This window comes from Haliotis rufescens, unplaced genomic scaffold (genome assembly GCF_023055435.1).
Source record: "Haliotis rufescens isolate VD_foot unplaced genomic scaffold, xgHalRufe1.0.p SCAF_6, whole genome shotgun sequence".
NCBI classification, from domain to species: Eukaryota; Metazoa; Mollusca; class Gastropoda; order Lepetellida; family Haliotidae; genus Haliotis; species Haliotis rufescens.
This window is the reverse complement of record NW_025964334.1, coordinates 49007444-49021251: the sequence shown is the minus strand read 5'-3', so window position 1 is coordinate 49021251 and position 13808 is coordinate 49007444. Positions and strand designations below refer to the sequence as shown.

Sequence of the window (13808 nt, the reverse complement as noted above, 5' to 3'; positions counted from 1 at the left end):
TTAATAATTCATTTTATGACTTAGTAAAATGCAGGTGAGACACTGATGTTGATATAGTTTGGTTTTTTTCTTGTTTAAAGTGGTCTCATTTAATACCAGATCTTAGTTCTCACTATCGCTAAACAAAAATTTGAGGACATCGCATTACAGGTCACTGATTTGAATGAGATTGTTGTTTAACGCCACACCCAGCAATATTCTAGCTATATGATGGTGGCCTGTAGGTAACCAAGTCTGGACCATACAGTACAGCGATTGATATTATTAGCAACCATCCATGCTGTCGAGTTATAACAGCACACTATCAACCAAGTCACTGAGCCTGACCACCTGATCAATTTGGTCACCTCTTACAACCAACATTGGGATTTATGTAGATCAGCTCAGAGGGTGATATTCGGCCCCAAGTCTGCCGAAATGACAGTCAATAAACAATTTGAATAAAAAAATCCCAATACCTCATAATTCACACAAATAAGACCATTAAGTAAGTCAAATTTTGAATTACGTCACAATCGTTTTCCAAATTTGCCTGCCAAAGGCACTTAGTTCAGAATCCTAGATAAATCTCTGGCTGGAGTATTCTAGCTTGGAATCCCCATGGGCAATGTTGATGTAACGATACAGGGAACAGAGAGATTACCTCAGGAACTATGGTAATCACAGTATAGGAAATGTATCTAAGTATATCTCAACTCATCCTCGATGATCTAGGGTATAATATCTCCATTCTATCAGGATAAATACCCTGGACCCAACATGGAAGCTTTGTCAGTTCTTAAAGCAGAGGGGTATCAAATCGGAGCAAAAGATATGATATTGCACACAATACAGAATACAGAGAAAGACATCTACAGGGATTTTTCTGGACCTGCTCAGAGCCTAATATTCAGCCCCAAGTCTGCAGCAAATGTCATTAAAAATTACCAAATTGGAATACAAAAATTCCCAATTCATGCTAATCAAGTCAATTGTATAGCTTTGTAGAGGTAGCCTGTACCTAACTGATAACAGGACCAATAGATTGGATGAGGTTTTTATGTATAGTTTTATAGTATTGCATTGAATGTAATCTCAAAATACAAAGCTAAAATACTTCCGAATTTTATCAATAAAAATTTAAATAAAATCCCATTTTTGAACAAAATAACTATTTTTTCCCCAATTTGCCTGCCAGGGGCACTGAGTTTAGAATCCTTAACACATCCCTGCTATAAGTGCCTGCCCAGGGTGCAACGGTTTTAAATGGGGGGAGGATCAAATACCCACTTCACAGCCGAGAGAAATTCACTTTCTTCAAGACTACTCCAGAGCACTAGTGGAAACTATAATTCCCAAGTCCTCAGTGTTTGCAGCTCGTCCTGCTTGATTGGGACAAAATGTTTACGATGTTTACGATGTTTACATTTTCTGTCAGATTTATTCAGTACCAATTTGTATCAAAATTAAGGCATTGAAATCAATCAGACTCACAGCCCTCAAATACTACAAGTCCATGAGAACTATCTTTGGATTTTTACCTGTAATTCATTAGTCTCAGGCTAGTGGACTAGCATGAATTTCAAAGGGTGCTTCACTTACCGAAGTTCAGAATACTTCATTACGATATAAAAAAGATAAAAACTGAAAGTGGGAAAGAAAACTGCATGTGTTGTCAATAAAAATGAATGGTAAAACATGACACTTTTTAAGGATAGAACTTCTTTTATTCACCTGAAGGAGCAAGAAGTAGCTCTGAAACTTTGTGACAAAGAACAAAAGAAGTTTTGTCCATAAAAAGTGTCTGTATTCCTGCTCCTCCAACTCCTAAATGCCTATCAAAGACTTCAAACAAATGAATGCTCATTTTTTGTTCAGGACACTTACTACTGGGGGTTGTGTACTGTTGAATAAAGTAAAAGCTAATATAGACAGACTTTTCTTTACTTTTAAATTTTCAATTTCAAATACCATATTCGACATATTAAGCGCCCCCGCTCTAATAAGCGACCATGGCGATATTTGCAAATATATTGTCTAGTGAACAATCCAAATTAGCACCCTTTCCGATTGATCAATGTACACAAGACTTATTTATTCGTGTATAATACGCACTCGTGTGTTATATGTGCCCTTAATTATATGCAATTATATTCTCGAAAATATATCTATCGTGTATAATACGCACAGATTCTTCTTTTATATCATTTCAGGCAGTCAGCATAAACAACAAAATTTACACCTTTCAACCCTGTTTTTTTTTTCTCACCACAATTATATTCTAATAAGAGCCCCCTACTTCTAATTTTGAGAGCGCCCTGGACGCTTATTATGTCGAATATGGTACCGTCATAGAACTCACACAAATACAAATACCTGTCATCATTATGTCGATGTACCCTCTCATCCTTGTAAAATATTCCTAAACATGAAAACATTGAGAAATAAACACATGAAGCTGAATATAATTACAATTGCAACTGAGTTCAAATAATCATAATAATCATAATTTCATACTGAATAAAGAATATTACAAAAAGATTTACACTAAAGATTATCTCATTTCACGTCACTGTTAAAAAAATATTCCCGAAAAAATTCATTCAATTCTAAAAAAAACATGCATAAAACCGATTGTACGCTGAAACACCTGTTGTTTGAATAACACTCTCAGCCCTCCATGCTTGTGTCGGTAGCAATATTATCGACATAATATCGTTCACTTTATCAGCAAACCCATAAACCTGTCACTTAAACAATACGACTTTTGTTCTCTTTAAACAATGATAAAACCAAGGAGAATGACCAAAGATGACGGACAGGTTTAAATCACTTACTCCTACCCTCCATGTTTGGTAAAATCAACAATGTTTTCAAACAGCTAGCTAGTATTGATACTGTATATCAAACAGTTTCAGTGCAAATCACTACCATCATGTTTGCAAATGTCTGAGACAAGCAAATAGTCCCCATACATCAATTACACCAGAATACATATGTATCCAATTGTGAGGTAAATTTGACAAAGGCTGAACTGAACTTGGGGCACAGGGCAGCGAGAGGGGGGGGGGGGGGGGGGGGTTCAGATAGGGGGGAAGGGGGCACCGCTATACAATGCACGCCACACTGACTCCGATGTGGCCAAACTACTCCCTTCTCTTTAAACTGTCAAGTCCAAATCAAGTTTGAAGAAGCCTTAAGTCATATTAACCCATTTTGTTTTGAATCTACAACATAAAAACATTATTTCATTAATAGTTATGTTATTTTTAATTACCTGGTTTACAGATTTGTTGACCAAGAATTTTACAGAAATAAAAGAAAACATAGCGCATAATAATTTTTTTCTTCCTGACAAAGTTAATCAGTTTGGGAAGTGAGGCAAGCCTTAACAGCAGCTACTACTACTACTACTACTACTACTACTACTACTACTACTACCACTACCACTACTACTACCAAAAAGAGGTCATAGAACCCAGTATTCAACCTAAAATTACCTGTAGGTAGGTCACGTAAAACTGTATAAGTTTGTCAACGATCAACATATATAACACCACAATGAACAACTGACCTAGAAAATTACTTTCATCAAGTCATTCGGTGAGGTATAACCTTAATTTTATTTTGTATCTATTCAGGTCAAACTATACTATAGAACACTGATTTTAACCCATTTAATGCCATTGTATCCTTATCTAAGAAACTGTTACAACATGAAAACACTGTGCAGGTTACCCAACTCAAATATGTCACAAGTAACTACGACCATGTTTGTCGTAAGAGGCGACTATGCTTGTTGTAAGAGGCGACTAACGGGATTAGGTGGTCAGGCTTGCTGACTTGGTTGATGCATGTCATCGCATCCTAATTGCGGGGTCGATGTTCATAATATCAATCACTGGATTGTCTGGTCCAGAATTGATTATTTACAGACCGCTGTCATATGATGGGAAAATATTGCTGAGTGCGGTGTTAAACAACAAACAAACAAATTGAGCTGACTGACTCCATACATAGGCAGTGTCATTAGCAATGTATGGAAGTAACACTCACTTGCATATGTTTTGTGTCTAATATGAGTCCAATCTATCCTCTAATTTATTCCTGAAATTGCGCCCAATTGTCCCCCAAAAATCCTCCAATCTGCCTCACAATCTCCACCACCCCCATTCTACCACAAATTTTCATCCCCCTTACCCCTTGTCCCAAACAATCTACCCTCCAACCTACCCTCCAGTCTACCCCTTCCCTTCTACCAAGAAATATACCCCCATTCCACCCTCCCCCCCCCCCAAATCTACCACTCTATACATCCCTCAATCTATACCCCCTCATCCATCCCTAATCCACCCCCACCCAATTCTTCCCCCAATCAGCCCCCACACATTAAATCTAACCCTAGTCTTCCCCTAAACTACCTGCGCCCACCCCCCACCAAATCTACACCCAATCCTTACCACCTAATCTACTTCCATTCCACACCCTATCAACCCTGAGTAGCCCTGATATAAACCAATGCTGTATTAACCCAAATGATGTTCCACTCACTAATTCAATGGATGATTGATCCTACCTATACCAATACAATGGCCCCAATCTATCCCAAATCCAACATGAAAATAGATTAAATTACTAATCACAACATAATAAATTTTGGTGATGTCAGCAGGAAAATAATAATGCAAAAATGATTTATTATTTTCCTTTCGGATAAAAATAGGAGTGGTTTATTTGTTATCCACAAAATAACGTCCAAATTTTGTTATGCCTGGTCTATAACAGTAACAACAATTTAGAGAACTGAAGATTTAATGCATCAAATAAAAAATAAAAACCAAAATGAATATTCTCGCCAAATCCAAAATTTTGTTCATAAAAGAATATCCAAATATCCTAAATTTATTCTTTTTGTCATATTCCCCTATATTTATCCCAGAAGTCATAGTAACAGCTGTTGTGACATGACCGAACTGATACTTTCAGACAATTCCCAGCTGTGGTAACCTATCAATGTTGGTAAGAATAGACCGAAAAAACAACAAAGCAAATTGGTTCTATATCCGAGAGTTGTATCCTTATTTGCATACAATGCTGAGAGAAATCAATGCTTGTTGTTCACTGAGCATGTGTTCATATACTGCTCCATGTTTGGTAGGGTTATTTTGGGGCTCCAGGTGAGAACTGATCATCATTGACTGTTTGGAGATGTTGTCCAACAACAGCCATTAACACAGCTAACCCTATGATCTGTGAATAACAGCCATTAACACAACTACACCCATGATCTATGAATAACGGCCATTAACACAACTACACCCATGATCTATGAATAACAATAACAGCCATTAACACAACTTCACCCATGATCTATGAATAACAATAACGGCCATTAACACAACTACACCCATGATCTATGAATAACAATAACAGCCATTAACACAACGTCTATGATCTATGAATAACAGCCATTAACACAACTTCACCCATGATCTATGAATAACAACAGCCATTAACACAGCTACCCCCATGATCTGTGAATAACAGCCATTAACACAACTACACCCATGATCTATGAATAACAGCCATTAACACAACTACACCCATGATCTGTGAATAACAACAGCCATTAACACAACTTCACCCATGATCTATGAATAACAATAACGGCAATAAACACAACTACACTCATGATCTATGAATAACAGCCATTAACACAACTACACCCATGATCTATGAATAACTGCCATTAACACAAATACACCCTTGATCTATGAATAACAACAGCCATTAACACAACTTCACCCATGATCTATGAATAACAATAACGGCAATAAACACAACTACACTCATGATCTATGAACAACAGCCATTAACACAGCTACCCCCATGATCTGTGAATAACAGCTATTAACACAACTACACCCATGATCTATGAATAACGGCCATTAACACAACTACACCCATGATCTATGAATAACAGCCATTAACACAACGTCTATGATCTATGAATAACAGCCATTAACACAACTACACCCATGATCTATGAATAACAACAGCCATTAACACAACTACATCTATGATCTATTTGATATCAGTATAAGATACCATTTAGCCATTTTTTCTTAGATTCATTCTGTCGAAATCATCAATGCTATGATATGGAGCAGATTGAATAACTGAAATTATTACCATTTTATTAAAGTGTGTCGGGAAATTAAGATTCATAAACATATTTCAGTCAGGACTTGTGGCCTTAATCTTGGATGAAACCAACCACGGCATGTTTCCACCGAGGCCATTGTCATGCCAAACAGGTTCAGATGAAAATCAGGACATGAAGAATTGAATTATGTTTTCATAAATCACACAAAAACATTTGAGCATGGATATCTAAGCGCCAAAGTAACTGACATGCTTAACATGTTGAACTGAAAGCCATTGAAAGAATTAAACAATCACTTCAACAATGATAGCATGAAAACTCAATAAGGAGACAGGCATGTGTGAAAAAGTGTCATTTGAAGTGACCTTTATTAATATCAGGAAGAGATTTTTTGTTCGTTTTGAGAGATATATGTGAAATATATAAAAGAAATTATCACAAGATTGATAAGGTGCACAATTTTGTATCACCCGAATAATTAAAAATCACTAATATAAACTTAATTCTCAACACTTTTCAACACCGTATCACTAATCCTATCCAACAAAAAATACAAATCTCACCCAAACACACAGGCAAGTGTTCTACTACTGAATGAAAGAAAAGAAAGATATAACACAAACAACATGTGCGTCTTGGCTAAATATGTCCGTCTGAGATATGGAACTACTTTTTATCAATGACAGCCCCACTGACATTAAACGCATTTTAACCACCCCCATATTCTCGACCATGTGTTTCCGGATTCACAATACTTCAACACAAAGTGTAGGCATGACAACTGGAGAGAGACATTACTGTCAAAGTACACGCTATATATTTCTCCAAATGTACAAGTTCCCATTTCCAGGACATGTATCCTTCCACTTGGTAACCAAACCTTCTTTATGCACTGTAATCTTTTCAGTGGAGCACCTATATATGATATCTGGTGATTCGGTTTCCACAGAGAGCACTTATTGCTGTCATTTGATTGGCTGGGTAGGAGTTATGCGTTTTGTCTTGGAGCCATGTGGAACCGTTCTGAGAACCATTCTCAGAATGTCTGGTCATTATTGGTTTTTATCTGCCCCCTCTGTTAGTACATTAAACCTTATCTGGTGTATGAGTGGGAAGATCCTGCATGTTATCAACTGATGAATAAAACCCATCAGATAGAGATATACACGAGCACTATAACTGATATTGCGTTACAATGTTACTTTTATCATTCTGATGCGGAACATTTGTTTGACTCTTTCGATGACTTTTGACCTCTGAAGATTTATTGTCATGAAATTAGGCTGTCTGACAAAATATTTTTCTTACATTTATCTTATTTGTTTTCGCTAAGAAATTCATTTATTCATCAGCCTTGTCAAACAATAGTTTGTTTGTTCATTCACACGCAGTGATATCAATGCGATGTATGTGATGGAAGTAAGGAATGGAATATGACTGACATTGCTTGTCACGACATGGCTGAAACACTGCCTTAAATATCTTTACTCACTCAATCATATATCACAGATTTATAATTAAATACCAGCAGCAGTAACAAAAATATCATCACCATCAACCATATCATCATCATCAGCAGCAGCATCTTCATCAACCGTTATCATCATCACAACAATGCAACATCCTTATAAAACAATAACGACCACCATCTGCATCATCACAATCTTCATCATCTTCAATGCAATCGTCTTTATCATGGTCAATACAATCATATTCACCACCGTCAATACAATATACATCGTCTTCGTCATCACCAATACAATTATCGTCATCAACGTCAATACAATATACATCATCTTCTTCGTCGTCGTCGTCGTTGTCGTCGTCATCATCATCATCATCATTGTTTCATTGCATTACATCAGCTCATCTCCCTCGATAAACATTCATAAATAAATAGTTCTGTCAACTTTTCACAAACTTGATAAACAAATTTAATAACTATTCAATTGTTACTATGACTACTGATGTTTTCCTACCTACCTCTATTTACCTTAAACAGCAATTAAACCAAACAAGTAAGCACCACTTCTTTGCATGTGTCACTCCGCTAGATGTAACACATGGGTCTCCATACTCCCATATCTCCAGCCATGTGATATGAACTCCAGCTTTCTCCACAGAATGACTATGCAATATGGACCGGTTTCCACAATACTCAAATTATTTCATGTCTACAAAAAATGAGGAAAAAGCACTTATCCATTCAGACTAAAATTGTCAGTCTAAAATTATATCAAATATGTTCCGCATAGTTGGCCACTGGTCGAGATTTACAGCCATGACGAAAATAATAACATTTGTTCTAGCAGTCCTACTGTGAACTTTTGTTAAAACTACACAAAAACTCGGGTATACAATGTATTCTGTTCTTATACAAGCTTGACTCTGCTTAGCCAAGTGAAAAAATAAAGGTATTGTTCTCGAGCTGTGGGGCTGGTCTGTATTTCTGAGGGGGGATCGGGGAGAATTCCACCCGTCTCGAGATGAAAGGGGTGATAGAAATATGTAGAGGACCAAGAAGAGGACGACACGGGACGGGGACGGAAGACAGGACAAGGAGAGAGATAACAATAGCTAATCTAGTGTTTGTCACACGAAGCAAATCTGACGACTAGTCTCTAGCCCATGAATATATTATACAGGGTGACAGTCGTTTAAACATGGGGATCACTAACAAGGAAACTGAAAAGAAACTAGAGCTCTCAACAAAAAGATTTTAGCATCAAATGTTCATTATTGTCTGTCGGTACCATACTATAAATTGTTGAAAGTGGTTAAAGGTTAAAGACCTCAAGAAATGGCAAATATCAAAGTTAAGGTAATGTTTTAAAACAGTTATGGAAGTCAAGACATTTTCATGACTAACAACTTGCCTGTATACGTTGAACATCTTTAATTTTATGTCACGTCAGGACTTTTCAGCCCAACAGCAACCATCAAGAACAGGGGCACAGTGGGATGGGAGGGAAAAGTTAAACCACTGGAGCAAAACACCATGTTTGAAATGATTTTATCTCCATCTTATATCAAGTTCCCTTTGGTTAAAGTCCTGTTCATGCAAGATTTCACAACATGAAAACAATACATGCATCATATATGCATCATACATGCATGATAAATACATGATTTAAGCTTGTCAGTTTAAGGCCTTATTTCATTTCCTTGGTTTAAAACCGCCTCCGTGGTCTAGTGGTAGAGCGTCCGCCCAGAGAGCGGAAGGTCTGGGGTTCGATCCCCGGCCGTGTCATACCAAAAGACGTTAAAAGATGGTACTTGTTGTTACCCTGTCTGGCGCTCGGCATTAAAGGGCTAAAACAAGGACTGGTCGGCTCGGAGTCAGTATACTGTGTCTGAGTGGGGTATTCATGTTAAACTGCGGCATGGTATCTCAGTGTGATAGCACTATAAATCGGCATCAGTCCGAACTAGTACAAGCAGCCCTACGCACACGTACATGCACGTTGCTATATAAGTGCAATAATCTTGGACGCGACGTTAAACCCCATTTCACCTCACCTCACCTCACCTCACCTCACCTCACCTCACCTCCTTGGTTTAAGGATCAGACAACCTTTAAAATCAAGAAGAGTGACAAGGTTTTTTATATACTGTCAGTGGTAAGATTGTTTTTTTTACAATAGAAATGACAATGAGATGCCACTGTTAGATTTGAGATGTATATCTATAATAACCAAAACAAGGCAAAACCTTGAGGAAAAATTTTTTTTCTTGTTTTTCTCAAATTATATTTTTTTGTACTCCATTTACATAACACCAGAAAGAATGGTAAATGCAAGTCTCGCATTACATCTACAGTGGTACCGTGAGCCCATTGTCACACTACTCTCAGACAGTTCCATATCGTTAGGATCTCTGTTATCACACAGTAAATGAAACTATCCTATTTCTAATCGTATTATCATATTCTTATCATGCCACCCGATACTGTTGCGTTTTGATAAGCCCAATAAACAACTGGCTGTAAAAGAGCCATGGAATTCTTATTTTTTCTGTGATGTTGAAATTGATCTGTAATAATTGTCTACCATTACATAAACCAGTACAGCAGTTGCTGACGGAGATCTTTCTGTGTCCATTAACTATTGTTCACAAGGTTATCTATCTTGAAAGATTTTTTATTCTTTCAAACCAACTTCGGCTCTAATCCGTCTAGCGCTGATGAGAAGGAATACAATATACCTGTACAAACAATCTCACTTTTTTTAACACTCGTGAATCATTTTTACTATGTTTACCATGTTCTTCAGCTGAAGTGAGAAAATAAATTATTTAAAATGTATTTATATACCAACCAAGAGTGATGCTCAGGTCTGTATCGACAACTTTGCAACATTTGTTTAGGGTGATATCATCAAATCTAACACACTTGTTTAGGGTGATATCATCAAATCTACCACACTTATTTAGGGTGATATTATCAAATCTACCACACTTGTTCAGGGTGATATCATCAAATCTACCACACTTGTTTAGGGTGATATTATCAAATCCATCACACTTGTTTAGGGTGATATCATCAAATCTACCACACTTGTTTAGGCAATATCATCTAATCTACTTCACTTGTTTAGGGCAATATCATCAAATCTACCACACTTGTTTAGGGTGATATCATCAAATCTACTTCACTTGTTTAGGGCAATATCATCAAATCTACCACACTTGTTTAGGGTGATATCATCAAATCTACCACACTTGTTTAGGGTGATATCATCAAATCCATCACACTTGTTTAGGGTGATATCATCAAATCTACTTCACTTGTTTAGGGTGATATCATCCAATCTACCACACTTGTTTAGGGTGATATCATCAAATCTACCACACTTGTTTAGGGTGATATCATCAAATCTACCACACTTGTTTAGGCAATATCATCTAATCTACTTCACTTGTTTAGGGTGACATCATCAAATCTACCACACTTGTTTAGGGTGATATTATCAAATCTACCACACTTGTTTAGGGCAATATCATCAAATCTACCACACTTGTTTAGGGCAATATCATCAAATCTACCACACTTGTTTAGGGTGATATCATCAAATCTACTTCACATGTTTAGTGCAATATCATCAAATCTACCACACTTGTTTAGGGTGATATCATCAAATCTACCACACTTGTTTAGGGTGATATTATCAAATCTACCCTTTCATTTAGGGTGATATCATCAAATCTACCACACTTGTTTAGGGTGATATTATCAAATCCATCACACTTGTTTAGGGTGATATCATCAAATCTACTTCACTTGTTAAGGGCAATATTATCAAATCTACCACGCTTGTTAAGGGTGACATCATCAAATCTACTTCACTTGTTTAGGGTGATATCATCAAATCTACCACACTTGTTTAGGGTGATATCATCAAATCTACCACACTTGTTTAGGGTGATATCATCAAATCTCCTTCACTTGTTTAGGGTGATATCATCAAATCTACCACACTTGTTTTGGGCCATATTATCAATTATACCACACTTATTTAGGACTGTATTATCAGATCAACTACACCAGTTTAGGGCCATATTATCAAATCTACTACACTTGTTTAGGGCCATATTATCAAATCTACTACACTTGTTTAGGGCCATATTATCAAATCTACTACACTTGTTTAGGGCCATATTATCAAATCTACCACACTTGTTTAGGGCCATATTATCAAATCTACCACACTTGTTTAGGGCCATATTATCAAATCTACTTCACTTGTTTAGGGCCATATTATCAAATCTACTACACTTGTTTAGGGCCATATTATCAAATCTACTTCACTTGTTTAGGGCCATATTATCAAATCTACTTCACTTGTTTAGGGCCATATTATGATGACTCATCAGTGTTGATATAGACTTAAACCACTCCCTGACTGTGAGTAGTTTTTTTAAAAAGCTATAGAATTTTTTTCCAAGATTTCTATCCATAACTGTAATGTCGACACTAAAGCGTATGAACGTATCAGGTCTTATTGGAACTTATGTCTGAGCCCTGCATTTGTCTCTGGAGAACAAGGGCACTCATTATAACTAGTCGGATACAGGGGTATGAAATATAACTTACACACAATGTAGGCATTGAATGACTTGAAACAACCTTGCTGTGACTACCTAATGACCTGAGCCTCGTCCTCCTTTAAGACAAGTACCCCTATACTTTCATTTCCATTTCAAAAGCTGTCTATAAAATATCTATAAATATTCCCATACACTTAGTTTTGGTAGTCATTTCCTTCAGAGTGGACTTTGCTCAATCAATACAAGATGATATACATATTGTGTATATAAGTCTCCACCTGAACCCGTAAGGTGAAAAAAGGCAAACAAAGTGGGGATGTGTATTTAAATTATATACTCCATGCTTTAAATAATTTTAAATACATACCTAAGGTACAAAATTTGACATATCACTTAATAGAATGTGACAATTCACCACCGACACAGTGGTTATTCCAAAAAGGGGCTCGGATACAAGAATGCCTGTAACAACGATAGAATGAGATGCATTTATGACAGATTGTCCATAAATATCGCCAACAATGACCCCGTTGTTCAATCTGGGAACAATAACTCAACAAATCCCCTTACAAATATACAATAAAATCACAAAAAGAAGAATTTTTCTTTCAAACTCCTCAACCATCCATAGGCACTCCATGACAGTCTTATTCCTAACATAATTCTGTCAGTCTTTTCAAGCCACAGACAGCTATAAATCACCAGTTAATGCAGCATGATAACAGTGAATGGACACACAACCTAATTATAAACTTTATCCTCCAGCCTGTCATACATACAGTAACAACTTACCCTCCATCGTTTCACCACGCAACACCATTTATCCCTTCCACCAACTCCGTCCCCCCATGAGAAGGCGAATTATAGAAAAATATGTATTACGTATTGTTATGCCAGCCAAAACAATGGTGTCGGAAATCAGTTAAGTCAAGTTTACCGCTTGTGGCTACAGCTGTGTGCACTGAGCTACCACACAATCTAGAACTACAAACAGTACAAACAATACGATCTATATAACGGTGAGTACAGGCGGTGGTGATATGTAGGTAGTCCCCACCTCGTTGTTACTCCTCGCCAATCATCAGTGAATAGATCTATTACAAACTGCATGTGATTTCTGTCCGGACAATTAAATGTTCTCACGAGATGAGAACAATGCCTTCAACGGTCCCTGCACGCCAATGGATGGTTATCCGTGAACCTATACATCTATTATTTTATTAATAGCGGACAACAATCCTGTATCTCCTTACACTTGTCCCCAACCTTATTGTTTTATTAATAGCTGTAGACATACATGTATATCCACATGGAGAAGATCGGTCATCATAATAATAATAATTTCTCCATGATCATGTCATCAAAATGTCATCAGCACTTAAACAAGTCATGATTTAAATTTTTGATAAATTTGCAAAATGTAATACAATTTTAATTTGTGTTAAAAAATTTCAACAAATTAAGGATTGACAAATTAAGAATTGACCGATTTTACTAATTTTGTTTTTATTTTTCTCAGGCCACTATTTATTTATTTATACCTAAAATTTTATCAAGCAGACTGGTTGGGTTAAGTGGCATTCTGAGGCTTGGTTGGACAAAATCAGTGAAACATTTG

The 13808-nt window shown here is 36.7% G+C and overlaps 1 protein-coding gene across 7 annotated transcripts in view; it reads right to left on the bottom strand.

The window, feature by feature from the left end:
- LOC124112910 (transcription factor SOX-13-like) overlaps nucleotides 1–13808 on the bottom strand; it is a 251830-nt gene that overhangs the window by 213748 nt on the left and 24274 nt on the right. For 2 of the 7 annotated variants that reach the window (XM_046473093.2, XM_046473095.2), the window contains exon 1: nucleotides 12983–13146. The exons of the other annotated variants lie outside the window; for them this stretch is intronic. The gene's annotated coding sequence lies outside the window, so the exon portion shown is untranslated. Of the gene's footprint in view, nucleotides 1–12982; nucleotides 13147–13808 lie in introns of those variants that run through there. 7 annotated transcript variants of the gene reach the window in all.